General features: G+C 42.2%; 1 protein-coding gene across 1 annotated transcript in view; it reads left to right on the top strand.

Annotated features, from left to right (window-relative positions):
- The first annotated feature begins 16653 nt into the window (after positions 1-16653).
- Positions 16654-26928, top strand: part of LOC147606683 (uncharacterized) — a 66927-nt gene continuing 56652 nt past the window's right edge. Inside the window, exon 1 of the mRNA XM_086792279.1 lies at positions 16654-16862. The gene's annotated coding sequence lies outside the window, so the exon portion shown is untranslated. The remainder of the gene's footprint in view (positions 16863-26928) is intronic.

Raw genomic sequence — 26928 nt, 5'->3', positions numbered from 1 at the left:
ATTTATCTATGTAAAAAGATAAATTTAACTAAAATCTTTCTTTAATTTTTAAATAAAATATACATTATTTTAGCATCACAATTTTTCTCTTACTTCATTGGAATACATGGATTTCCATTATCATGGGGGGATTACTCTTTTAACATAAAAATGGATTACTATAAATTCTTCTTTTTCTTAATTAACTATTTATGCATAAACATAAACATTAAATTTTTCATAATTATAATGAGAATCATTCAATTAATCTAGGATGATTAATCCTAGAATATGGTAGGAAGTCCACTTTTCATATTATGAATGAAAATGATTTATGTGTTAATTTTTCAGAATTTTTGCCATAGCTCCGTTGCTATTACTGATAATTCTCAATAATTTTCAAAACATAAAGTTTAGTAATATCATATGATAGAATAACCATTAATTGGATCAATATCCAATTATGGACTTGTTTCCTGATATTTCCATGAATTAAATAGCATAAAAGCAATAAAAAGCCACTTATTTGGCCTCAATTTGACAAGCATAGAAATTACTTTTAGATTAGAGAATTGCTTCATGAGAAGCTTCATTTGAATATAGAATAGGTCATAGAAATGACCATTCTTTGGGAGAGAGAGAGAGAGAGAGAGAGAAATGCTTTAAAAAAACATTATAATTTAAGCATAAATAAAAATTTATGTGTTCTATCACTACAATTCATTAAAGAACTTCAATTGTATTAAAAAGCCATTCAATTGAATGCTTCTTAAGCTTGAGAGGGGTTGAGAAGAGAGAAACATTTGGAGATTTTTAAAAAAAAAGGACCATAAACCACACTTTACCTCCTAGATTGCTTGATTCTTTAATCAAAGTAGAGGCCCCCAACCAATCAATTGGTTTGGTATGTTGATGAAGACTCCAAGTAAGATTGACGAGAGAGAGAAGCTCTAATCTCTTCAATTTGTAGAGGATAATAGAAAATAAGCTTATCTTAGAGTAATACCGACATAGTTTAGTTCACAAATGAGAATACAAAAGAATGAGGGTCTATTTATAGGTGAGGGATGCCACTAACTAATTCCCACTGAGTTCTAGAATTTTCCAGCTTTAGTTTGGCTGAAGCTGGACAAGATTTGGAGCAATTTGGCTCCCTTTTTTATTTGGTTTTTATTTGGTTTGATTTAGTTTGATCCAGGAGAGAGGAGAGATAAAAATATCCTATTATTTTTGAGTTTAAAACTCATCCACACATGTGAAATAGGCGCCTCCTTGAAGGGCCCCCTTCTCCTTACCAATGTGTTAAAAATGAATGATTACTCCAAAATATCTCATTTTTTTATTAATACTTCATAATTTCTAACTAATAAATCTAGTACTCAGTCAACTCTTCATCTTATGTGGGCATTTACTCATTTTTGGGTATTTTCTTTTATTCTTTGGATTTATCTTATTCCAACACTTGGATTAATCTTATTGGTCCATAGGAACCTTAATCCAAAATTTTCAGAAAATCTTGACCCTTAGGCTAAGGTCTTCTAAATCATTTTAAATTAATTCCAATTGCACCTTGGAAAATCTATTTTGATTTTTTGTTTCAGGGAAACATTTTTTTAATATTTGTAGAATTTATTTATCTAAAAATATCCCAATATTGATTTACCACTCTCTAGAAATTTTTATCTCACTAGGCCAACAAGGAAAAATAATATTTTCTTGAATTCAAAAACATAGAACGATTACAAGGGATTGAAGTAGAGGCTTATTTGTTATTCAGGCTGAGGAGGAATCTTACAGATCCGGAAACTCTAGTTCCTTGAACTTTGTTCCCATGAAGGTCACGGAAGGAAATGGTTCCATTGTGACAGTGAATGTCAGCTTGATTTGAGTGGATCTAATCCATTCCAAGGATTCCGTCGAAAACTCCCAAAGGTAAGACTCTGAACTGGCAGTCAGTTACATTCCCATCTAGATTAAACTGAATACGATCTGTCTCATGGTGAGTGAAAAGAATCTTCCCACTGGCCAATTTAACTTACATAGGTTTCCCTGATTTATGTTCTAAGACTAGCTTACGCAAGCATCCAGGGAAAATAAATGAATGAGTACTGCTTGAATCAATCAAAAGCTTAAATGGCTTACCTCATCCATACTCAGCTAGAGTATGGATGATAGAGAATTGACGATTTGGTCCTTGGTTGTCAATTGCAGCATAAATCTGACCTCTTTCCTCTTCCACTACTTATGCTATCGTAACTACTCTGGCTGCTACAGATTGGGGCGGAACTCTTTCTCTTTGGTTACCCCAGTTCTGGGAGGAGTTCTGAGATTACTCTGAATAGAGGCAGATGGCTGAGCTAGATTCCTCCTGGGATTGCCCTGATTTTGATGAGATGGATCCTGATTTGACTGATACGAAGGGGCTGGTCTCTGCACTCTAGGTCCTTGACTTCCCTATCCTCTTGACATGGCAGGAGTCGGGTAGTCTTTAAGCTAGTGACCGAAACCCTGACACCCAAAACACCTGTTCTCACTTCTAAGCTTGTTTCTCTGAGTCCTTGAAAAAGGTGGGGCTCCTGAGAAAGTGTTCTGATGGAAGGGTCTTTCTTCACTTCTAAATCTCCCAGCATCTTGATTCTAAATAGGGCCTTGTTGCCTCTTTGGGGGTGGAAAGTTTGAAGCACTACCTGGGGTTTAAAGTTTGAGGGTGCAAGCTTTGGCGGAGCCTTAACAACAAATGCCTTGGCAAAGTCCTTTGCCATTCTGACAACTTCTTCCATTGAGACTGGTTTGGCATTTTTCACTAAAGTGTCCAATGGCTCGTTCATCCCTCGAATAAATCTGGCCATCAGCTGCTCTTCATCCAAAAGTGGAGAATATTTGAGGAGAAGGGCAAATGCCTAATGGTATTCTTTAATTGTCCGGCTATCCTGCTTCAATTCCAAGAATTCATTCATTTTGGTTTCCAGGAAGCCCGAAGGACAGAACCTCTTCCTGAGGTAAGCCTTAAGATCTGACCAGGTCTGGGTATTTCGGTCGAGACGGTTTGTCTCGCAATGGTTTCTCCATGTGACCCTGGCCGTTTCCACAATTTTTAATCTGGCGAGAGCCATCTTGCTCCTCTCATTATAACCGGTTACATCAAAGTACTCTTCCATTTCCTCGATCCATTTTTCCATTGTTTCTCTGAACTGTTCCCCTTCACCCTTGAATGGACCAGGTTGGGATCGGTGCAGGGCTTCACGAACGTCTGGATCTAACACTTCATCATCGGTAAGAGGATCCGACTGCCTAGCACGCGCCATATGATTCTGACAAAACAAGATTTTTGTCAACTTAACTTTTTCATAGATTTATGACTTTAATTTTTGAGATTTATTTCTTAAACAATAAATATTCCATCATAATTTTTGAAAACAAGATTCACTCTGATAATTTTGTTAACCAATATTCACAACCACGAAATCAATTTGGAATCTTTTGCAAAACATCATTTATTATCAAAAGTTTTTGATATATACATAGAGCGTCTCGGCTCCAAAAGTCGCTGCCTCAATCGCGTATGCATAAAAAGGCGATACTGTGATGGAGACATGCCATGATATACACGATTCATCACTGATAATGGTGCTGTAATTCTACTCCTAGGAATAAAGCGGCTTTGAAGTCTAAAAATACGGCAAGAATTTCTAAAATTTCGGGGTGAATGATTTTAGAGTTGGACATAATGAATAACTCCTAGCCTTATCAAGATCATGGCTGGCGAGATATTCTGCCTAAGTCTTTGACGCTGATTGGTATTGACGTTAATAGTTTGCCCTTCCGGAGAATCACATATGCTGATGTCGCTCTACTGGATCAGGAAAGTATAGATCCTCAAAGTGACGAGCAAGCCTGACTCTGCTTTCTCGGGTTGTAGCGGAGTTGATGAGATTTTCGAAGGCAAAGGCGATCATATCCTAACTCTTGGAAAGTCCAGCAATGCTAGACAGATTTGGGGTATCCATCTAAAAATCTAGTTCAATTTATGAGTTTTCAATTTATGAATTCATTTCAAACAAAATCTTTGCAAGTAAAAACATTATTTTCCAGATTTTCTTTAAAATTTTAGGCAATTTCTGCTGCTATTTCATAAGTTTACACAACAGCGCTCTGATACCAGCTGTGAGACCCCTCTGCCCCCTCCGTGCACCAGATTCCCGGTTGATAGCAACGGAAGTAGCTTCCTCTTGCGCGGGGCAGGGTTTCCCACTCGGGGCCTCGCCCTCAAATGTCCGGCCGGAGACTAATCTGGTGGTCATTCCGAAACCGAAACCGGGAAAAATTCCCTTGCTCGGAAAACGGGGACGATTTCACCTTTTTTTTATTTTCTTAACGAATTTTCTAACGGGGTCAAGAGGCTAAACTATCCTTCACCTGACTAAACTAGATAGAAGGAAAACTATTACAGACTCAACTTGAAGAAATCAACGCTTTTTTCCTACCTGAAATCAGGCACAACTGTTGATCTATTCATTTGAGAAAGTCTTCAGGTTATTATTTAACTATTCGAGTTCTAAGCGTATTCCTATTATTCAATTTCATTATTACAACTCCACTGATTCCAGCCCATCCGGCCCATGGGTTATAGCCACCACCCAACCACTGGAATCGGTAGAACCAGATAATTACTCACCCATCCATAATTGAATGCCTTTCTTAACTTTTGCTTTCGAATACAGATACACGCACACTCCTCTTTAAAACTTTAACTTATAAAACAAACAGTTATTGGTTACAGATGTCATAACTCAAAAATTCCATCCAGTCCCTTATTTCTCAAAAAATAGAATCACTCTGGACTCTCCATTGAGACCAGCTGGTCAGCAAACGAGATCCAGTAAAACAGATTACAATAATCATTCGTCCATCATACATATCTTCCACGACATACGCATGGGTGTCCTAGGCACCGCAAGCCTATGCATCACCAGGTCAGAACCCTCCAGGATTCTCCTTAGGTGTCCTAGCACTTCACTCAGGGACCGCTTCATCGTCCCTCGTCCATCGTACCACAAGCGCACCATTTTAACCGTACCGAGACTGGTCAAGACCTGGGCAGGCTTTGTTGCGTGAGCTGTCCTTTGAACACTCCCCGCCAGCTGTTACAACCAAACTTTCCTTAGAAAAACATATACCAAATGCTTCCTCCAGCATTCTAGCGTAAGACAATCCTTTAAGAAAACAAGGTTTCTATGCAAGTTTTCAGTTTGATTTTAATTTGAATACAAGGAGTATTTCTTGAATCAGTATCCCTAAAACTTTATGATCGTAATTCTGAATTCCATAATAGAATTCCTCGAATTCTGTAACCTTGATCCACAGATCAATTCGAAGGGTCTCAAACTTAGTTTCAAATTTGGCGAGAGTTTTGAGAGTATTTTCTTGAACTGGTCACATCTTCTTTCCTCGAAACTGACGAAAGAGTTTAGTCTTGGTCATAGTTTGATTCAGGGTTCGAGTCTGATAAGATTTTTCCTGAACTATCTTTCTCGAAAAGGGGTGATATTTCAGTTACTATTTTACTGAATCTCATTCATTGAATATTCACTTAGCTCACGAATTTCGATGAGGAATAAATTAATCATTTATCTGAATATTTTGACTTCGATAGATTTTCTAAATTTTCTCTTTACAATTCGAGTGAATATAAAACGATAGAAATTTCTCTCTCAGAGTATTTACTTTTTCATTTATCAAATACTCGTAGAAATTAAACATAGAATTAAAGAGAATTCTAATTTTGATATAAAAATTCTTTATGCATAAAAATTCTTTATGCATCTATTTATGCATAAAAATCAACGTCAATGGGAATAACACTTTTATATAAAAGAAAATCCTTTTATGTATCTATTTATACATAAAATCAATTTTAATAGGAATAACGCTTTTAAAATAAAAAGAATTTCTTTATGCATTTATTTATGCATAAAAATCAATTTTTACAAGAATAATGCTTTTATAATAAAATTTTCTTTATGCATCTTTCTATGCATGGAATTTAAATTCAATGAAAACAACACTTTTATAATAAAAATTTCCATTATGCATCTTTCTATGCACAGAATTTAAATTCAATGAAAACAACACTTTTATCATAAAAATTTCCATTATGCATCTTTCTATGCATAGAAATTAAATTTAATAAAAATAACACTTTTATAATTAAAAAAATTTCCACTATGCATCTTTCTATGCATAGAAATCAAATTCAATGAAAATAACACTTTTATAATTAAAAAAATTTCCATTATACATCTTTCTATGCATAGAAATTAAATTCAATGAAAACAACACTTTTATACTAAAAAAATTTCCATTATGCATCTTTCTATGCATAGAAATCAAATTCAATGAAAATAACACTTTTATAATTAAAAAAATTTCATTATGCATCTTTCTATGCATAGAAATTAAATTCAATGAAAATAACACTTTTATAATTAAAAAAATTCCATTATGCATCTTTCTATGCATAGAAATTAAATTCAATAAAAATAACATTTTTATAATAAAAAAATTTCCAATATGCATCTTTCTATGCATAGAAATTAAATTTAATGAAAATAACACTTTTATAATAAAAAATTTTCTAATATGCCTCTTTCTATGTATAGAAACTAATTTTAATAATTAATATCAGTGATATCCATGCATATTCATAGGTGAATATGTACATGGAATAAATTAGAATATTTCTTTTAGAATGTACAAACGGTGGGAATTACTCTTTTAGAATAACATAAAAATAAACTTTCTTTTTCACAAAATTCAAGAAAATTTTACCATAACCTCCTTTGTATGGCTGACCATTTCTCAATTTTTAACATTCTATTTTCAATTTAAATTAACCCCAATTAGATATAAAGGACTCTAATCTACATAATTTTTAACATTCTATTTTTAATTTAAATTAACCCCAATTAGATATAAAGGACTCTAATCTACATAATTTTTAATTTCTAAGAGAGTAAACAATAAGAAAAGTTTAATCACTCTATTTGTTAATCATTCTAGGATAAAGAAAGGCTGAATTGTAAAGAAGAGAAGGGGATGGCCTTTTCATCAAGGCATAGTATCAGAATTTACTTTAATCAACTATAAAAAATAAGAAAATCAGAAAACCATAGATTTGAAATTAAAAAGTAGAAATTTTAGCTTACATGGAGTTTGTAAGCTTTCCTTTGGCTTGAGGGATTGAGGATTCTACTCTTGTTTGGATCAAGAGTGGCCACCAATTTCTTTGGAGAGGATTAAGTCAAAAATAATTGAATTATCAAGAAAATTCAATGTAATTGGCTCTGGGTAGGAGTAGAGTAACAGTGCATAAACACTATTAAGCTTTTACAAAGGGGGAGGCTTCTATTTATAGGAAAAAGTGAGCCCCAAACCAAGCAAATTGATTCTAGCATTTTCCAAGTCAGTCTGGTCAATTTTTTACCATTTTTGGGTCAGTTCAGCTTACTTTTTGAAACTATACTTGAAATAGGAGAGAGAAGAGATGAAATATCTCACTTAATTGATGACTATCCCAATCCCCATTGTGCATTTATAAGGTACCTGTTTTTCTGTACTGCATATATTGTAAATCCTTTGGTCATGATACTACAAAGTGTCCCAATTCATCAACAATTGTATAAAAACCTCCATCTCTCGTGCACCAAACAGAAACAGTCCAAAGGGTAGAAACTACTCATAGGAAGCAGTTAATCAAACACTTCAGTGTTTCTATTGCCGTGGACCGCACAAAGTGGCAGATTGAACAGTTTGGAATACTTCTATGCCCACAATCACTAACCCTTTGCAACCCTTGTGTGAACCTTGTGGCATTGATCACATGTTCCAAGATTGCCCAAGGTGAGTTGCTTCACTGCAACCTATCTCACAAAATACAACTCTAAACATATTAAGTGTACAAAATGGAAAATTACCCACGGTACCCTTGAATGTGCTAACACACTTACAAGCCAAGGCACAAGAAATGGTCAAAAAGAATGCAAAAGATAACACTTCAAAATGGGTAGAAGAACATGCCTTAGAGAAGGAACCAAAGGACAAACCAAAACCTTTTAAGCCCAAGAAAAACAAGGGGCAACAAACTATCAAAACCAAGGTTGAATTAAAGGACAGGGAAAAGGAGTCTGTGGAGGACATAAACCCAAAAGAGCCAAAAGCTACACATGATGCAGAAGCATCCACCTCAAGGGCTACCACACAAACCATAAGACCCACATATACAAAAGCTCGAAAGAAAATTTATTCTCATCGCATGGGCAAACATAATGAAAACCTGATAATCCAAAGAAAGTTAGAATATGAAACATGTTCTAGTACATTGCCAAGTGAGGATAAAACAAGCTCTGACTCTTCACTCAGTGCACTTCCCAGACCAATCTAGAAACTAGAACCCACCCAACCACCCTAAATTAAAAACCATGATCTCATGTGACAAATGCGGAACGCAAAAAGCAAGCTCAAGAGACCATGCTTAGCATAGTTGAGTGTCTTACAAGATCACTGGTTGTGATTGAACCTCATAATGCCAATCATAAAAAGCAACCAAAATAGAAAACTTGGAGGAGTACTGCTTCCCCTTTCAAGAGGAAGACATACTCTTACAAAACTTGGAGGAGTACTGCTTCCCCTTTCAAGAGGAAGACATACTCTTTATAGAAGAGTCATTAGTGATAGATTTCATGAATTATACGGTTGAAAAAGCACGTGAGGAATTTGATGAGTCCCTTAAAAAATTAAAGCAGTCTCTCAAAACCTTATTTGGAGGAATTCCCTTTAAGGGCTCAACATGAGTTATACCAAGACATAAAGAGCTCCATAGAACAGGACTGTGAGGATTCACAAGTTTCTAAACACAACTCAGTTAGAATTGTCAGAGGACCAAGTGTGCCATTCTACATATTGGGTGCTCTTAAAAAAGCTGAAAGCCAAAAAGAGGATAAAAGTGAATGGGAATATGATACAGAAACTGCTAAAACACAAACTGAAACATCCATGATGGTTCCTCTTGAAGATTCTATCATGGCATGGTTGGATTTTCCTACGGGCAATGATGTTAAGCAAAAACGTGCATTGATTAGCCCCCTCGAGCTACTCATCATAACATCATGACAATAGACACTTGGGTGTCATTGGGACAACCTAAACTAATCCCTACAGACAATGGTCTTGTAAGAGGAGCCAATGGACAAAACATTGAAGTTCTAGGTTACTTTAACTATGCTACTCAAACAATCAGTGGAGATGTGGAATTTAGATTCCATGTTACCACAGATCCCCTTAAGTATGATGTCATCCTTGGTGGAACTTGGATACATGACTCGTTGTTTTCAATTGTTGATGAGTCCATACAAAAACAGTCACCTTGAACACTCTTGTAGACATTGTACAATTGCTATTACGCGAGGAAAAGACCTTGGAGGAGCTGGAACTTCCAACATATCTTACTGAAAAGATCCTTAGGATTCTTATTGGATTGGAAATTTTCAATAAAATCACCATAGCTCAAGCACAGCTTTATCCAACACGAGAACACAATCTCATGACCCTCGAGTTATGGGATTTGTTAGGTCAACCAACACTCACGGCTCATCCTGAAAAGAATTCCCTTTACACAAGACTTGAACATGCCATGTTTGGGGTACTTTAAACATAAAATGTATATTGAAACTAACCTCCTTACTAAGTTTTTTGTGGTTGAGTATGTGTTGGAAGAAAATTTGATCTTGGGGCCTAAATGGACTACTACCCAAGCACCATTGTGCTTTGCTAGCGATAGTGTCATCATGATGGTCAACGACACAAAGTTGACAATACCATACTGCAAGGAAGAGGATCCAACCCTAATGGATTTCTATGAAAAAGATACAAGACTCTTCCACGAAAGCTCCTTTACACAATGACCTCCCATCTACGTCAAAACCAACTCTGATAAAGCATCTAGTCCTTCAACCCCATCCTCACCAATGAAGTTTGATGGCAATACCTCACAGTCGGTAGCTATTCCTGAAGAAGTTCCCCATACGCAACCATCTATCTCTAACAAGGAACTCAAAGGAAAATCCCCGGAGCCTATGCCTCTTCATCGATAAACCTCACCAAAGGACACAACCGCATGCTCGAAAGCCTCATCATCGACAGCCACTCCACACGAGACTCTAGCCTCAACATCGTCAAAAATACCCATGAGTCTCAAATCTGTAGCCTCAGCACCAACTAACGCAAAGGAGGGCCCACAACCTTCCACTTCAACCAAAAAGAAAAATCCATTGAGACAACAAAAATCAAGGTATCGTAATGGTATCATCATGTGGTTGGAGAAATAGCTACTTGTTGCTCAAGGCTACTATGAAGGTGCTAATTAAATTTGGGTGTCTCGATAGTCAAAGCCTCTTCCTCATCAATGCAACACTTAGAGGCCAAGGAAAAATAAAAGTACTCCACAACACCATCCACAAAATCCTATGCGAGTTCCTCAAAGAACTCCACCAAGTCAACAAGTGTGGATACCAAAAAAATTACTACAAACACAAGGGTACTACCAAAGTAATACCAAAGCTTGGATTCCCAAGCACATCAAAAAGTCCCCTAAGCATGTTTAAAGAAACAAACATCAGCACCAAAGGCATCAGCCACCAATTTATAATGTTCATTAAAGATGGGTGCATGTGCACGTGCTTCAACACAAGGATACTATGATGGTAATCCCATCATATGGTTACCAAAATCAAATAAAGTGAAGACAGCCTGGCTATCGACTTTAACCCCAAGAGCTTCACCTAAAGTTCAACAAGAATGGAGGCCCAAGAGACACCAAGCAAGTCACTCAACCACTCTCGTGCATTCAGCATGTACACAAGAGCTTGTGTGTTCATGTAACCCCAATGGTAACCAACTAGCAGTCTTACCTACCGCCTCAACAACATTTGAGCCAAAAATTCAAGAATCACTTCCCATGTCTGCAAACAGAGACTTATGAGCGCATCAAAGACAAACTCACAATGCTCTTTTCACCCCTCTGGATGTGAAGTGTAAGTGCAGGAGCTACAAGGCAGACATAAGAACCTATTCTCTCAAAAAGGAGAGTAGCCACAAGAACCTATTGCTCACAAGGTGGTAACCCAAAAAAAAAAGCACATGGGAAGAAGCATGTAGGAACAGGTCCTACTCAAAAACATTTGACAAGAATCCTACCACACAAAGGGACATCATCGAAGGCCAATTTCTTCAAATAATGAATGTTGCTTCAATGAATCAAATGAGGAATTGAGAATCACCATCTTGTTCTGATGATTATGTCTACATTCCTTTGGATCCTTCTCTCTCTTCTCTCCCATTATTAACATCTCTTAGCATCCCCACTAACACAAATCACATGTAACCTTTCTTATGATTGCCCAAAACAAAGTGAGCAAAAAACTTAAAAAAAAACATGCTTACACAAATATAAAAATGCAATCACTCGCAAAAAATCCCACTTCCCCACCCCATTAAGAATTCCCAATAAACCACTAATCTTTTCATTCACTAACTAGCTTTTCTTATTCCTTCCGAAGAAACAAAGACCATTGAAGGTCACTCAACATCAAAGCCATCTACAAGCTTGTCGATTCTCCTCACACAAAGTCTTCAACGTGATCACGAGGACGTGGTTGAAGCTCGTGAAGGAGGGAGCGAAGAAGGTAATGATGAGGGGGGTGAAGAACAGACTGCATAAGGTGTTAAAAGGGGAAATCAAGAAGGAGGGGAATTTGTTAAAGACTCAAGTGCTCACATAAGAAATGTGCACAAGAGACAAATGTGCCAAAAAGTGCGGGTAAGAGGAAGATAAAGATATTGGTAAGCTCTTGAAAACTAGTACACGGTCTTTTATGAAGATGGGTGGTTACTTGGAAAGTGAGGGGTCCTTCATTGTTTCCATCCTTGATTTAGAGGGGGAGGAGACATCCCTGACAGATGAGTGGAGGGAGTCTTGGATTGATGCATGGAAGACTATGAATGATAGGTTTGAGCAACTCTTGAACACAAATGTAGAGTGGGGTCCATACCTTAGGGGGGCAGAATGATCCACATACCAGATGGAAACAATCTCCACAAAGCATTCATGGATTGCATCAAAAGAGGTATAATTTTTTATGTCGTGTATGGCTTAAAACAAGCACCAAGAGCATGGTCTGACAAGATTTCTAAATATCTTGTCACTATTGGCTTTCATGTAGCCAATGCAGATTTCTCGCTGTATGTGAGACACAGTGATAGAGGGGTTGTGCTTGTTGTCATCTATGTAGATGACCTGATCATTACGGGGGACCATGATGCAGAGATCTTTGATGTAAAGATCTTGCTTAGACAGAAATTTGAGATGAAGGATCTGAGGGAGCTCAGATATTTCTTGGGCATTGAGGTGACTAGGTCACCACATGGTATTGGATTACTGCAGAGACAGTACATGTTGTCCAAGTATGGTATGACAGGCTGTAAGCCTATCTCAGTGCCATTGGATCAAAATGGCAAGTTAAGTGCAGATTCAGGAGAGATTTTGGAGGATCCTACTATGTATAGGCGCATAGTAGGAAGCTTGATCTACATGACGATCACCATGCCAGATTTGAGCTATGCTGTTGGGTTGGTGAGTCAGTTTATGCAGGTTCCTCGGAAGCCGCATCTGGATGCATTGAGACACATACTGAGGTATGTGAGGTCTACTTGCATTGTGGACTATTTTATGAAACTGGGACAGAGATATGTGTACATGGGTACACAGATGCTGATTGGGCTGGTAGTATCTCAGATAGAAGTTCTACTAGTGGCTTCATGTTTTCTTTGGGGAGTGCTGCTGTGACTTGGAGCAGCAAGAAGTAGCCTACGGTTGCTCTATCGAGTACAGAGGTGCTGCTATGGCAGCATGTGAGGTAGCTTGGTTGAGAAAGCTACTTGCAGATTTGGGTCTATCAGTGGATAGACAAGTTGTCATTTTCTGTGACAACATTAGCAATATATAGTTGGCCAGGAACCCAGGCTTTCATGCTCGCACGAAGCATATAGAGGTCCACTACCATTTTGTCAGAGAGAAGGTTTTGGCAGGAGACGTTGACCTTGTTTATGTCAGCACACAGGATCAGGTCGCTGACATCTTCACCAAAGCATTGGGTACAGAGAAGCTCCGCAGATTCAGGGCTTCGCTTGGTGTACATAAGATGGAGTTGAGCTCGAGGGGGAGTGTTGAGATATCGAGCTCATCTAGTGAGGCGATGGACACTGATGACCCGCCTGGGGGATAGGCCCCACACTTACACCACTGGCATGGTTGGTGAGATCATGGGTGATATGCGGCCAGTGGGATGATAGGCTGTGTGACAGCCATTCTAGAGACTGGCATAGTTATAACGCCAGCTCATTTAGTTGGGTTCACATTATAGAGAACCCTAGTATGTATTTGGTTGAGTACCTTTTTATATTGTGTGTACTTTTATCTTTATATATGGTGTGTTGAGTGTTGTGTGAAGAAGAAGAAGATTTTCAGCCTCTCACATTATGTGTTCTCTTTTAGGGTTTTGTGAGTGTGTGTGTGCTCGCAAGAGCTCAAGCTCTCTTCTCCCCTGCATCTTTTCAGATCTACCTGATATACATTTTTCAGTATTTTCCAATATTTTCTACTCAGTATCATCTCGGAGTCTTACAGTTCTGTTCTTATAACTGTAGGACAATCAGTTTATTGTACTTTTTAGTCTCATTTAGTTGTTCTCTTTGATGAGACACCAGCTGTACTTTCAGTTTTGGTCTCATAGGCCATTATGGCCTCTTAGAGACGTTAATATATCATTTCATTTCTCTCTCTCTCTCTCTCTCTCTCTCTCTCTCACACACACACACACACACACACACACACACACACACACACACACATGTACACACCGCACATACACTAATGCAAACACACACTCTCTCCTCCCACACAAACTATCTCCTACAAAGAAATTCTCTGCCTCTCTCTCTCTCATGCACACACACACTCCCTCTCTCGTCATGCACACTCTCTCACACATAGAAACTCTCTCTCTCTCTCTCTCTCTCTCTCTCTCTCTCTCTCTCTCTCTCTCTCTCTCTCTCTCTCTCGCGGATCAACAACTGGGCACAGTTCAAGAGGCGGCATCGACCATTTGACGACAGATCAAGTGCCAATCCCTGTGTTTTTGGGAAACTTTGCAAAGAATCAACTACCAAGTGGCAGCAAGTAAAATAATCAACTACCAAACTGGCAAAAAAGTAATAATCAACTACCAAACCCATTCCAGCAAGTAATAATCAACTACCAAACCGGCAAAAAAGTACACACTGCAAAACACCATTCTAGCAATTTCCTTTTACTACTTAGGGCGCTCCCCATGGAGGCTAGAGTTGGCGCAGATTGGATTTTTTGCACAAGTCCCTCATGCTAAACAACAAGAAAGTTTAAAAGCAATCCCCCTAGTCCAAACCCAAATCAACTTCCACTTACCAATAAGCCCTTGTAAGTTGTTGATTTACCGTGAACCACTCTTTACATACATCATATCGCCACCGACACTTATATCTATAAGCTCGAGTACGCACACAATGCCTCTCACGTGTTGTGTCCAATGGTCTCAATCGCACCTTGATCTAGACAATATGACATCGGATCCCATTCTTGTAGGCCGCATCAATGCCCCATGCTAACACTTTGCATGCTTGCCTTCAAACCGATTGTCTTGTATTGTCTTCTTTATTGAGTCTTGTTCTTGCTTGAAATGGATTCATGCACGAAATGCAAGGACTTTGTGAAGATGTTCACTGGAGAATCCTCCATCTTGCCCCAATCAAATGGGCCTCCAAATTGCGGTCTATGGAACCTTTGCATCAATGCACCAAAACTAAGATCGTCACATAGAGGTTATTTAATCCACTGAGCTCCACATCTCCCTCCAAGGTACAAAACTTTCCTATAACCATGCTAATCAAGCAAGGTGGAGATGCCTAAGAGATCAAAGCAAAGCTGCACACTCAATGTCAAAACTGACAATCCGAAATTTCACTCCCAAGCCACGCAAACTCTTTAGACTCATACGATAACATAAACTTATCCAATGTAGAGTTGTCCCTATGTGCGTTGGAGTATTTACCACAATATTCATCAAGGGCAAGGTAGCATACACACAACAATTCAAGATGCTAGTACCGTAAGTGTGTACAGTGCTTGGCACTGGCCTCAACTTCGTCCGAGTCACTAACCAGTCATACAATCCGCCAAGAGCTTTCAATGCACCCGAGCCTTGCCATCAAATCCATCCAGGTACAGTTTTGGATGGGGAGACCAGGGCAGAGGTGCAAGCCCATGATGGTATGACCCATCACCTAGACTTCCATACCAAGTGCATGCCTATAGGTTGTCCTAAATTCTTTCATGGCAAGTACAAGCCCATGATGGTGGCTAGTACGACCCATTGTCGAGACTCTCATATCAAGTGTATGCCATAGAGGTTGTTTTGAATTCTTCCATTATCATAGACAATTTTACCTTGTTTACAACTGCCTTATCTGGCCAGCTTCGTTACACATCTACACTCTCCTTCTTTGCAAAGGATCCTTTCTCATGGCCTATGAATAAAAAATGTTACTTTTTATTATGTTGTTTGGGGCCACCTTTGAACTCTTTTGAACTACCACCTATAGGTTTTGGAGTAAGCGTACTTCCACATTAAGAACTCTACCTACTACAGCTATGAATGTGTTACAATTTTGAATGTGGTATTGAAGCTTATGACTCTCTCTCTCTCTCTCTTTCTCTCTCTCAACCTAAATGCAAAAAAAAAAACAGCAAGCACAAAAAGCATAAAATCTTCTTGCTAATCACTACCTAAACATATAAGCTTTCTTGATCAAGTCCTAGGGGGGTTTCTAATACCAAATAAAAATCTTGGATCTAAAAGCACCTTTTATAAAGATATAAACTAATTACACTTAGAGAGACTCAATGATAAACATAAACAAAAGTTCATTGCATATGAGACTCAAGTACAAAGAGCATATAAAGGCCCTTTGCCATATCTTCCACCTTGACCTCCTTCATTTATTTTAATCCTTATCCATCCTAGTAGGTAGGGGGTTTGTTGTTGACCTTAAAGAAGTTTGTAAGAAACTTCTTTTGCACCCTTTCTATGTCCTTTCCAGGTAGATGTGGAGACGCTATCACCCCATACCTGGGTGCCATAGAGGAGCATTGGCATGACCAAGTATTTAAAACATATTTCATCGATTCCATGCTTCATTGCATACATTCTTAAATGCATAATAGTATACTCTTGTATGTGCCACAATTCGAGGGAATACGCATGGTTGCCATCCATAGTTACTTTTTGACGGGTTTTTGAGCATTTTGGCCGTGAAATACTTGCATGTAGAAAGTTCCACTAAAAAAAAAACTTGTTATATATTACCAAACTTGTAAGGGTGCCGGTCAAAAACCAAGCTTGCTTTTGAAGATAAAGGTGTTTACTACTTCCACGTGCTGAAGATGAGGTCAGACGCAGTTGCCGTGAGAAAAAAACTACAGGTAGGCCCCACGAGAAAGATGTTTTGACCAATCACCACAGGCCCTGATTTTTGCTCAAATTGGACTCAATTTACGCGCACCGCGCCGACACGCTTGAGCAGGGAGGGCACACCCCCTCACTTGCACGTGCGGAGGTGAGAACTGTCTGTCGATGGTCGGCTGGTTGCATGAGCACACGCAGTCTTGCTTTAGAACGGGAATGCGTGTGCAGATCGAACAGTATAACTGCCAACAACTTGCCGACACTACCCCCAAGGTTAGTCGTTGTGTCTTGATACCAAGATAATCTGCTGCTTTTCGCAATGTTAAAAATGGCACGTGAGCCAGGCTGCCGTACTGTCACGTGCACGCCCCCCTACTGTCACTTGCACGTGCCATCGGCATTTGTTTGCACATTCTACTCAAGCAGTCTACAGACCATTCAATGCTTGCATACATGAAATTGTACCTCTCATTGCTTGTATTTCCATTCATAGACAGGAAACCATTGTCAGCGGGCATTTTTCTTGTTTATCCACTTAAAACCCTAGGCATACTTAAATGCTGGCACCATACTAGGGGCCGGAAAGATGGGCCAACCCTCTCTTTAAGGATTTTATTCCAAAAGGAGTCTGCTCCAAACAGTGTTCTAGAAAAACCAAGGTTTAGTGTTAGGTGAATGGCAAATTTTGAAAAATAACCTTCAAATTTCAAAATAACAATTCACAAAAACAGTAACTTACGAGACATGTAAGCTACTGGATGATCATTCTGTTGCAATACACCTCCAATTGCGATGTTACTCGCATCGGCGATTACCTGAAATGGGTCGTCCCACGAGGCAAGTGTTAAGTAAGGCGCTTCTGACAAAGCCACCTTGAGGTTTTGGAATGCCTCCAACGCTCGTGGAGTCATTCGAATCTTTTGTCTTCTTGTCTTCACTCCCTTTAGCAGATCGGTGAGATCTGTTGAGAGGTCAGAAAACTTGTCGATGTGGGTGGAATATGCCTGGCATATATCCACAAATGATCTAATGTCATAGGCTGTCTGAGGTACTTCCCAGTTAACAATCTCGGCCACTTTAGCCGGATCAAGTCGAATGCCTTCAGCACTAATTATATATCCCAAGTAATGCATCTGAAACAGATAAAATTCTGACTTCTTTTCATTGACGTAGAGCTCGTTGCTTTCCAGCAACTTAAGGACTTTCTCCACATCAATGTCATGCTACTCAATTGTAGCTGAAAATATGAGTATGTTGTCCAGAAATATGAACACACACTTTCCAATCAAATTCCGGAAAACACGCATCATCATGCGGTTAAATGTAGCTGGGGCATTCGTCAAACCAACTGGCATAACCACAAATTCATAGTGGGCTTGTTCTATATGGAAGGCTGTCTTGGGGATGTCCCCCTCCACAATCCGTACCTGGTGGTACCCATTCTTTAAATCCGGTTTTGAGAACACCTTTGCTCCATTCAGTCTCTCGAGAATATAGTCAATTCGAGGCATCGAGAATCTGCTCTTGATAGTCAGCTTGCTGAGTGCACGATAATCGACACACAAACGGGAAGATCCATCCTTTTTCTTGACAAATAAGATCGGTGCTGCAAATGGTGACACGCTGGGGCGGATGAAGCTAGCTTGCAACAATTCTTGGAGTTGGCGGTTCAACTCTGATTCCATTGCCTTGGAAAGGTGATACGGAAACTTGCTCGGGGGTTCCGAGCCTGGGAGGAGGTCAATCCTGTGATCCTCCGGTCTGGACGGGGGGAGTTGGGGAGGGAGGCTGTCCCGAAGAAAAATCTTCTGGAACTTTTTGTGGAGAACCGAGTACTTCTCGGAAGCACTGGCCACCGTCTGGGCTGTCTGGATGTAAATCATCGCACATTGTGCGCCTTTCCTGACTGCTCACTTAGCCTGTAAATGGCTTATGAGCGGAAAGTTTGGAATACCTGGCTCACACTTAATGGTCACTGGGACACATTCCGATTGATCTGGAACGTGTGCTTGTCCCACTTGACATCAGGAAGAAACTTGTGAAACCACTGAATACCCAAAATTATGTCTGCTCCGACAAGAGGGGCAACGATAAAGTCACGCACAAACTCTATGCCCTGAATCACTAACTTAGCACCTAGAGCTTCATACTTGACGCTCGTTGTCATACCTGTGCTAAAACCCTCAACCTGTTTGTCCACCGAAGTCAGCGTGAAACGGGCACGCCTAGCGGCCTGTTCCGTGACCACATCCTCCGTGCTGTCGCTGTCAAACAAGACAACGACTCTCTGGCCACCTATGTAGCCAAAGGACTTGAGCAATTCGTTGCGCTCATACTGGTGGTCATGGGCGCCCTTCTGCTTATCTTCGAGCTCTTGGCTAATAATTGCTCCAACTGAAGCACCGGGGTTTGAAGAACTAGGGGTAGCCGCTGGGGTGTGTGTGGGAGCTGAGCTCACCACGGAAGCTGTGGAGGCGGTGGTGGCCTTTGGAGGCTTCTTCGGACAATCCCGAGAAGTATGTCCTTTTGTATGACAAAAGAAACATCTACCCTCCTCCTTGTACTGAGAAAGTTCCTCAGCACTTAACTTGCCAATTGTCTTGCCAGCCTCCGCTTTCTGGTGTGGAGTAAGCTTTGATACATTGTTCGAGTTCTTGGAGCCAGAGGCTCCCGGGCTCTATCCTGGGGAAGACCCTGTCTGGTTCTGGCCTTTGCTCCCCGAGGCGGTAGCCCTGGGAGAAGCCGGTGGGAAGTCTTGGGCTTGCCACCATTGTGTTTCATTTCTGCACTCTGTGCAAGCGAGAGTGCGTCTTTAAAAGTGGCTGGCCTAAACATACGCACCTCCCATTGGATTTGCGTGTCAAGGCCATACAAAAACTGCCCTTTCTTGTCTGTATCAGATAAGCCTAATTGCAAACATTAAGTTGAAATTTTATTGGCAAACTGAAGGACTGGTTGTGCGTTCTGACGCGCTCCCCTGAACTCGTCTTCGAGTCACTCAAGGTAGTGGGGCGGTAGAAACCGCTGCTTAAGGTCGCGGACGAACTCGTCCCACACATAAGCTGCCATACCTGCTCTGGTGTGGGCATGAACCCACTGAGTCCACCAAGGAATGACCTCACCTTCCAAGTACCAACTGGCTAAGATCACTCTGTCAGTATCTGTTTTCCTAACTGTGGCAAAGTAAGCTTCAAATTGATGTAACCATGAATAAAGAGTTGTGGGATCGAGTTTACCATTATGCTTACTAAAGTTCATTTTCTCGGGAAAATGATTCGAGGGCGCCGCCGGTGTCAATCTGGCGTCCAAAGCTCTGAGGTAACGCTCGTGTTCCATGCGTCGCATGGCGTCGTCTTCTCATTGTCGGATCTCCAATGCACGCATTTGCAACTCAAGCAAGGAGCTTGGCTGCGGCTGTGACCCCGCGAGAGGGCCCTTGTGTCGAGGATCTGGTATTTGGAGTATGGAAGGAGAGGGAGGAGGAGATGGAAAACGCGACGCTGGAGAGCGGGTACGCTCCTCCAGAGCCAAGATCTGCACCTTCTGCTCATCCAACTTGGCTGTCTGTTCTGCGATTGCTCGCATCATTTGCTGGAACATGTCTGTGACACTCAAGCCTGGTGCCCTAGCTGGGCTGCCTGGTGCACTCTGGTCCCATGGTTCTTGGTCTCTCTCGTCGTCGAAGCTCGCCATAGCAGGAAAATGCAATTCCTTTCCGGAACGCAATCTGACCATCCACTATCTGTGTAGGAGACTTCCGGAGGCTTCCGGAGGCTAAAAACCAACCGTCCTTCGAGGGACAGGAGTCACTCCGAAAGGGGTAGTCCACCGGCGTCTAAAAACCAACCACATGAGCGGGAAAAAATTCTGGTTTCTTTGCTGAATCTTTGTACTTGAAGTAGGCTCTGATACCACTATAATATGCGGAAGCTTCGGAGAAGAATCGATAACTTCAACACTCAGAATTCAGCACTCTTTTCGCGATGGAAATTAACGCACAAACTGAAAGGAGATGTGTAGAAAATAGAGAGAGAGAGGGAGAGATGGAGAGGACACAATATTGGGTCCCAATTACCCTCTGTAGGGCCCCCACCACGGATGGTGTATTTGCTTTATTAGAATGATGAGAAATTTGAAAGAAAATACAGCAATCTTGGACCTTTTCTTGGCTGGGAATACCCTGCCCTTGACCTGAATCCTTCACCCCTTTGCTTAGCACCCTCTTGGCTTTGTCTAGCCTCTTATGCTTGAGCTCTTGGTGGAGAATGAGATGAACAATTGGGATTGTGGCCTCCACTATTTATACTACCCAATCATGAGCAGTCGGCCAGCATTAAAGCAGTCGGCCAGCATTAAAGCAGTCGGCCAGCACAAATGTCCCACGACCGGTGAAAATTCAGCAATAAATGCTGAAAATATTCACATAAAATGCTGCCTTTTTTTCCTTAAAAGACTGGACATGATGCGCCTGCTTCTGATTGGCTGGACACAGCTTTTGCCCACAAACCAAGGGCTGGGCAGCCTGTATGGGCTGCCCCATACATGCCCTACAGCCATATAAAGGCTGTAAACTCCTGGAAATTGCCTTATCTTTGTCCTAGGGCTGTCCTACAACCCCTCCATGACTAGTGGGTTCAGCCTGGGCCTTCCTGGCCCTCATGGGGGTGGTTCACCATTCCCATGCCCACACTAAGATCCGGGGTAGCCCTATGGGCTGGCCCCTTGTCCTAACCACTATCTACTCAGCGATCTGGCATCCGGTACCATACCAGATACACAGAACCACTGACATCATTCTAGAGGGAGACTCACAGCGCGGATTGGCATTGTTTCATGTGCAGGACAGTGCACACCTGACCTTGGACTCATGTGCAGGACAATGCACACCTGACCTCGGACGACTGAGATGGATCCCTGGCTGACTCGTCCCGGACTGGGCTCACATGGGACCAGTTCACCATCCCAGGTCCTGCACCTTCTGTACAGAAATGTCTACGTGGCATCCAAGTGCGGGATGCACGTGACACGACCTCTAGATGACATCCAGGCTTGTCTGTTAGAAGGGAGCAGAGGTGCTACCCCCCTCTTGAGCATCAGGCAATGCTCCAGACCTATGCTTTGCTGAACTTGAATGAGCCGTAGCAAGAGTCGGCTCTAACTCGAAGGCATCAAGATAAAGTTGCAATACTTGAAGTGAATCTGCTAAGTCACCCTCCTCCATCCACTTCGCATCCATCGGTGAATAGTTCTTGAACTTCACAAGATAGCGACGGGAAACTTTACCTCGTACCTTTCTTTCCTTCTTGCCACCTCACCGATCTTTTCCAATACTTGAAAAGGTCCATAGTAGTGTGTCATGTGCATGACATGCTCATGTACATTCTTAGGGCTAATCCAGAAGAGGCAGCCAAAAAAAGACCATTAGAGCTAGGACTTGGAGCACAAGATACAGAAGTGACTAGTTTGGACTTGGAGCAAGGGCATGGAAGGCAAGTTCCTTCCACCAAAGCAAAGCTTTGCCTGAGAGGAAACGTGCTGCTAACTGGATCTTTTATCCATCATCATATGGATGAAACTGAAAATGGACTTGCCACTTATGTAGCCAAGTGTCCATGATCTCCTTGGTACGGTGCTTTTGCTCGCCCCCAAAGTGTTCCAGAGTAATGTTGGGGCCTAAAGCAGAGGCCAAGGTATCCATACCCGAAAGAGTAGATAGGGTAGTGGTCAAAAGAGAGATGGAGTTCTGCAAAGCTTGCATCTGCGCGGCGATTTGTGCCTGACGTTCCGAAGAAGAAGCTTCGAGAGCAACTTTGAACTCTTGGAAATCTGATTTGGACACATAATCGGCAAAAAGATCGGCATTGGTATCTTCCGTAGCCGGCAAGCCTTCGCGTTCGATATAAGGGGCTCCAACTCGGATTCTTGGGTTGACATCGTGAAGAGGGCAAGTGGAGAGAAAATTCGATCTTGCACAAGAAAGTGCTAGAGAACTTGAGAGCTTGAGAGCTTGAAAACTTGAGAGATGTGTGGCAAGAAGCCCACTTAAGGGGTTTATATAATCTTCCCCAAAAACAACTTGAGCTTTTGCTTTTGTGTTTATATATATATATATATATATATATATATATATATATATATTCTGTTTTCTTAAAAAAAAACACCTTTAAACCTTAAGGGAGCCTTTAAACTCTTAAAAAAAAAAAAGTTTAATCTAAAAAAAATGAAAGCAACTAAATTCGGCGTTTCAATGCTTTTACTATTTTTTTTTCTCTCCCCTCCTGGAATTAGCGCCGCCGGCATGGCTTGCTGCCGGCACTGCCTTCGCCTGGGTGGCCATGGTTGTCTGCGCCAGCTGCGCATGGTTGCCTGCGTAGGTTTGGCCCCTGCGTAGGCATGGCCACATGCCGGCGTAGGCCTAGGCGCTTGCCAGCCTAGCGTGGGCGCCTGCGTAGGCCTGGCTGTCTATACGCTTGCGCCTACAACCACCGGCAGCACCAAAACTGCACCCGGCCAACAGCATACGACCAGCAGCCACAATCAGCCGGCGATCCCTTCTCTCGCTCTCCTCTTTCTTTTTCAAACAACTCAGGTATGCATGATCGGTTGCTATGCCAATGGGCCTATTGGAAATCGTGAAACCCCGCACATCAGGTATCAATGAAGGAGATCCCAGCAAGTAGTCCATTGTGCTCGCTCCCCCTTTAGAGTTCCAGTGTGTGAGAGCATCTGATCCTTGCCATCTCGATAAGCCATTGTATATGACCAACCCATGTGCACTCCCGAGTGTGAGAAAATGCCTGCCATAATCTGTAATCTCCCCCTCATCCTGTGCTGATCTCTGCAACCCTACATCGTCTGCCGTGAGCTCCCGGTACATAGCCTCTTGAGTATCATACAACTCTGTCTGCTCTGTGCTTGTACGTGCATTAAAGTCTCCTAATAGTAATATGTCTCCCATGCTGGCAAACCTCATGATATCTTCATATAGTGGTTGGTATATAGGGCGACTCTCTTGATGGTGCAAACCTGGAGTGGGCTGGGGGAAAGTAGCATACCGCCACATATAGCTTGCGGAGCCCCTCTCTGCATAATCGGACCCACATGTATCTCGCATCTGCATCTCTATGTACCACGTGTATTTTGTCACGAAGCTCCTCCCTGCAAAGTATTGCCACTCCTCCAGATCCTCTGGTACCTCCCACTGTGCGTGGCTGAGGGCGGAAAACTGATTCCCATCTATAACCCCAGACGTCAGTAAGCCTCTTGTTTGTGCACTGATGGGTCTCCGTGTACATAGCAATATCACTGTGTCTGAAAGTATCCTCAAAGTATCCTGCATCTGTTCTAAGGGCTCTGTTGCAATTCCACACCGTGAATCGCAAGGTCTCATAGGCCGCGCACCGTCAAGCGGGCCTCCTCTCCGTAATGATGACTCGGCCATCTCTGTATACATTTCCCCTCTTTCCTTGCCTCAAGCACACGCGGCATGTGTTCCTTCCGGTGTGCTATCTGTGCCGGTGTAAGGTCCTCATCCAAATAAATCTTTTCCCCCTTAAGGGCCATCCTTTTGGAGAGGAAGGCCTTCTTCTTCTCCAAGTCACCAAACCTGATGATCAATATCTTCGCCCTGGTTTCATCTCTGCCTACTCGCCATGCTCCGGTAATGGGTACATCAGTGGCTCCAATTTTTGTTGCAAGAGCTTTTGCATCCTCTTGGGGATTTCCCTTATCTTCCCACCCAACTACACGTACATGTAAGGCACGTGCCCGTCTCTTGGCTTCCTCTTCCAATGTAGCATTCATCACCTCTACTTTATTGACTGGTGTATCCTTCTGTTTTCTACTACTTCAATCCATGGGTTGACTTCCTCAATTTGTTTCTTTGTGGCACTGGCAATTTCAGCCCATGAATGCATTTCCTTCTCACCTGCAGCCACTTTTGCCTTACATTATTCCAAAGTGTTTTGCATTTCTGTGATATCTTTTTCGCGGCCAGCCATACATGTCTTCAAAGTGCCTTCGTATGATGCAACTGTTGTGCCAATCTCTCGGAGCATGTCATCCTTCCATTTCTGCATCTCTTTTTTCATTTCCGTGTGCATCAAGGCTTGGGCTAATTCCATCTCAACCGGTACTTGGGCTTGCATTTCTCCCTTCAATTAGACATATATCTCTGCCTTCAGTGTTTCGTATATCACTTTCCTTTGGGCATGCATCTGCCCGGTCCATTCCTTTTCAAGCTCCTGTCGCATGGTGTTCATCTCTGTCCTTATGTGAAGCTGTAGCTCCTCATAAAGGGCCTCATCTCGTTGGGCCATCTTCGTAATCCTTCGTGAGCCAGGAGACATGATTTCTTCCCTTAGTCTTCTGCGGTAGGCATTTGGTGCCTTCGTGGGGGTGTGAAAGGTTGTCTCACCATCCTGTTCCCCCTCTAGGGGTTGAGACATGTTTTCCCCTACTAGTTGCTGCCTTGGGGGCCTGAGCAAGGGTGAGTGGGAAGAGCAAGGGTGGGTGGGAAAAGGGTGCACAACTGAGAACTGGCAATGCACCTTACCGTTTGCACCTGCGCAGCCTGCGAATAGTCCTCCAGCCGTCTGCAGTTCTACCCGACAGTATGTAGAAGAGAGAGAGCATCAAATGCTTCAGTCTGTTGGTGAGAGAAAAGGGAGTCCAGCACTTCAGTCCGTTGGTGAGAGAAAAGGGAGTCCTGCCAATAGTCCTCCAGCTGTCTGCAGTTCTACCCGACAGTATGTAGAAGAGAGAGAGCATCAAATGCTTCAGTCCGTTGGTGAGAGAAAAGGGAGTCCAGCACTTCAGCCCGTCGGTGAGTGAGAGAGTCCAGCGCTTCGCTTTGTCAGTTGGAAGAGAGCGAGCCCGTCGGAGAGCGAGCCAGAGTCCAGTCGGAGAGCGAGCCAGTGGCAAAAGCGCGGATCACGGCAAAGAGGCGGGCAGAGGCGCGCAGGTCATCTCAGCAGGCGCGCATCTCAGCAGGTCATCTCGGCAGCGTGCAGATCATCATGGGTGCGCACAGAGCCAATGGTCAGCAGCGCGCATGTCAGCACAGAGAGAGAGAAAGAAAGAAAGAAAGAAAGATTTTATTAACGTCTTCCAAAAGACCGAACTCGGCCTATGAGACAAATCGGTGTACCTGTATGGGGTATCCTCTGTCATCCCAACAAAATGAAAAAGTACTGAACTAAAAAGCTGAATCTGGGTGTGCAATAAGTACAATGAGTGGTGAAGGGGATGTAGCTCTACTACTAGGAGAATGCAAAGCTATATGCATGGAGTATACAATCATGATATGCAACCTAGCTAGCTCCTTCCTGGACCATATTGGGGGTATAAAATGGTATACATCAATGAAGGGGGTGTCCACATCTCCCTGAAGAACATGCCTGGGTGTGCTCTGAAGCGAGCCAGTCGCTCCGCACCCTCTTTGTGAAACTGAGCCGTGATCTCTGTCATCCCTCTCTGGTATAGGCGTGGTGTCCGAAAGCCAGGTGTCCTCTGTCTCCTGCGGGCTCTGAGTGCCTCTGCTCTCTGGAGAGTAATTCCCTGCCGTGTAGGGGCTGGGAGTGGGATGGATCTCTGAAAAAATGTAGTAATCTGTGTCTGTCGTCCCCCCTCTGGAGCTGTCTGAGCTTGTAATGATGTCTCTCTGTGGCGTTGTATGTCTAGAATGAATCTCCCCAGTATGCGCTGGTCTGCTGCCTCAAAGATCTGGCGTAGGGAATGTGGCTCTCTGAATAAAATGGGATATCTCTCTCTGATGGCTGTATATGCTCTGCATCTGCATACATAATGCTCCTCACTCTCCACCTCCTCTCTGCACAATCTGCATACCCTCTCCTCTCGGGGGATCCGTGCTGCTCTGCCAGTCTCAATCTCCAATCGGTGTGATGAAACTCTAAGCTGACCAATAGCCACTCGGGAGCCGTGTGGTAAAAAGCCCTCCATGTATCTAGGCCTCTGTATAAATCCATCATCAGTGATACTCATGAAGTGATCTCTGTAGTATAGCATCTTCGGTGGAAGAGGCTGTGTAGGTGATATCCATGTCTCTCGTGTATAGAGTTGCCATAGATCCCGTCTCAATACTCTGTTCCTCTCACTATGAGAGACGGATATGTGGTGCATCCCTGTCATACTGGAATGGTGGTAGATGATCCATGTCTAGGCCATGCTGTGAGAACCAATGTGTGACCTGTGCATACTATGATCCTTTGTCTCCTGCCTCAGCCAGTTGTCTAGATGCCTCAAAAGCTCTGTATGAGGCATCTCTCTGAATCGGTCTAGCAGGCATATAGTCTGGAATATGGCCTCTACCATCATAGGG

The sequence above is a fragment of the Cibotium barometz genome, chromosome 57, assembly GCF_041138505.1.
Source record: "Cibotium barometz isolate CiBa-2024 chromosome 57, ASM4113850v1, whole genome shotgun sequence".
Taxonomy (NCBI): Eukaryota; Viridiplantae; Streptophyta; class Polypodiopsida; order Cyatheales; family Cibotiaceae; genus Cibotium; species Cibotium barometz.
This window is presented reverse-complemented; position numbering and strand designations above follow the sequence as displayed.